The 2,610-nt window shown below is 43.7% G+C and overlaps 1 non-coding gene across 1 annotated transcript; it reads left to right on the forward strand.

Annotated features, from left to right (window-relative positions):
* Positions 1-2,009: 2,009 nt before the first annotated feature.
* Positions 2,010-2,116, forward strand: LOC120319621. The gene has a single exon (XR_005559799.1). It is a non-coding gene; the product is annotated as a U6 spliceosomal RNA (small nuclear RNA).
* Positions 2,117-2,610: the final 494 nt, after the last annotated feature.

Below are 2,610 nucleotides of genomic sequence, written 5' to 3' on the forward strand. Positions count from 1 at the left end.
TACCAGAGGAATATAGAGACCTTGCTGAAGTCTTCAGTGAGGAGAGGGCGAATGAGCTTCCCCCCCCCCCACCGACCCACAGACTGTACCATTGAATTCAAGCCTGGGGCAAAACTCCCGAAGCCCAGATTATACTCCATGAGCCCAAAGGAGAAGGAGGAAATGGAAAGATTCATTTAAAAAAAACCTAGAAAGAGGGTTCATTGAGCCAGCCAAACCTAAAGTGGCTGCCCCGGTCCTTTTTAGAGAGAAGAAGGATGGCTCTTTACACTTATGCGTGGATTATAGGGCCCTGAATACAATCAGTGAAAGCAACCTATACCCTCTGGAATGCCCAATGATTCTAGGGATGGAATGGTTGAAAAAATGGAACCCCTGGGTAAATTGGAGGATGACAGAAATCAAATTCCCAAAGGGGGAGCGTATGGACTTAAAACCCCATTGGAGGCTACCAGAATCAAGAATAGAAAAAGCATCCATAGGAGAGGAAAAAAGATTAACAGAAATACCAGAGGAATATAGAGACCTTGCTGAAGTCTTCAGTGAGGAGAGGGCGAATGAGCTTCCCCCCCACCGACCCACAGACTGTACCATTGAGTTCAAGCCTGGGGCAAAACTTCCGAAGCCCAGATTATACTCCATCAGCCCAAAGGAGAAGGAGGAAATGGAAAGATTCATTTAAAAAAACCTAGAGAGAGGTTTCATTGAGCCAGCCAAGCCTAAAGTGGCTGCCCCGGTCCTTTTTAGAGAGAAGAAGGATGGCTCTTTACGTTTATGCGTGGATTATAGGGCCCTGAACACAATCAGTGAAAGCAACCTATACCCTCTACCCCTCATGAAAGACATGCTGTCACACCTATCGAAAGGGAATTTTTTTTCTAAACTAGACCTAAGGGAAGCTTACTATCGCGTGAGAATTAAGGAAGGGGACGAATGGAAGACTGCATTTAACTGCCCCATGGGGTGCTATCAATTCAAAGTATTGCCATTTGGATTACAAGGGGGCCCTGCAGTCTTTATGCAATTAATCAATGACGTTCTAAGGGAGCACCTGTTTAAGGGGGTCCTTGTTTACTTGGACGACATTCTTATCTTTACTGAAACAAAAGAGGAACACGTCAACCTTGTCAGAGCAGTTTTAAAGAAGCTGCGAGCCGCCCACCTATATGCCAAACTCTCAAAATGTGAATTCCACCAGGAAAGGATAGACTATCTAGGTTATCGCATATCCCCCCAGGGCATTGAAATGGACCCAAAGAAGGTCAAAGCAGTATTAGATTGGGCACCACCCCACACAAGAAAGCAACTACAAAGTTTCCTGGGCTTTGCAAACTTTTACCGCCAATTCATCCCCTCATTTGCCCAGATAGCCTTGCCCCCCACTAACTTACTAAAAACGAAGGGAGCATCCTCAGTAAAACCTAGCCAGCCACTAACATGGACAATGGAGTGCCAAGCAGCGTTTGAGAGACTAAAGAGACTTTTTTCTGCCAAACCAGTACTAAGGCACCCAGACATGGACAAGCCCTTCGTAATACAGGCAGATGCAAGGGATGTGGCAGTGGGGGCTGTTCTATTACAAGAAAACAATGAAGGGGTATTGCAACCCTGTGCATATACATCCAAGAAACTCATGGAAACAGAACAGCGCTGGCCCGTATGGGAGAAGGAGGCTTATGGGATATGTTGGGCATTACTCACGTGGCGACAGTTCCTGGAAGGCAACAAAATCCCCTTCCAGGTGTGGACTGATCACAAAAATTTGAAAGCCCTGAAAACATCCAGGAAACTCAATCCCAAACAAGCCCGCTGGTCCCAGCATTTTCACCAGTTCCAATTTAAGCTCAAACATTTACCAGGGAAAAAGAACTTCCTGGCAGATGCACTATCTCGCATGCCCCAATATACCATGGTGTACTTATCTACAAAATACCTAAAGTCCCTACAGCCCTGTAAAAAACTTGGACCAAAATATATAGGACCTTTTCCAATTAAAAGAATCATAAATCGTGCTCGCTTTGGCAGCACATATACTAAAATTGGAATGATACAGAGAAGATTAGCATGGCCCCTGCGCAAGGATGATACGCAAATTCGTGAAGCGTTCCATATTTTTCGCAGAATTTTGGTGAACTAGTTCTACTGGATACCTGGGAAACTATCTGGGTGAGAAATGTTAAGTTTATAAAATGTTTTACAGATGACACCTTGATCCACAAAAGATGTCTCTCTTGTATCCTGACTTACAGCCTAAATGTTGGAGATGTGCCTGCCTGGATGCCACCTATTATCATATTTGGTGGTCGTGTAAAAATATAAAAGCTTTTTGGATTAAGATATGGTGGAACATTCAGAGAATTTTTAGAAAGAGGGTAAAATTTACTCCACAATTGTTTTTGCTTGGTATTGTTACTGATTGTGAGGCTAAGGAGGTTATATTGATGTTGAATCTGATTACAGCCGCAAGGCTGTTAGTAGGTCAATACTGGAAGAAGGAATCTTTGCCTACTTTGCAAGAGTGGTTTTTAAAAGTATCTTACTTGGCGGAAATGGCAAAGATTTCGGCTTTCTTAAAAGAGCAAATGCAAGAGAAATTTTTTGCTGTATGGG

The sequence above is a fragment of the Crotalus tigris genome, unplaced genomic scaffold (genome assembly GCF_016545835.1).
Source record: "Crotalus tigris isolate CLP2741 ecotype Arizona unplaced genomic scaffold, ASM1654583v1 scf7180000020889.246933, whole genome shotgun sequence".
In the NCBI taxonomy this organism is placed as follows: Eukaryota; Metazoa; Chordata; class Lepidosauria; order Squamata; family Viperidae; genus Crotalus; species Crotalus tigris.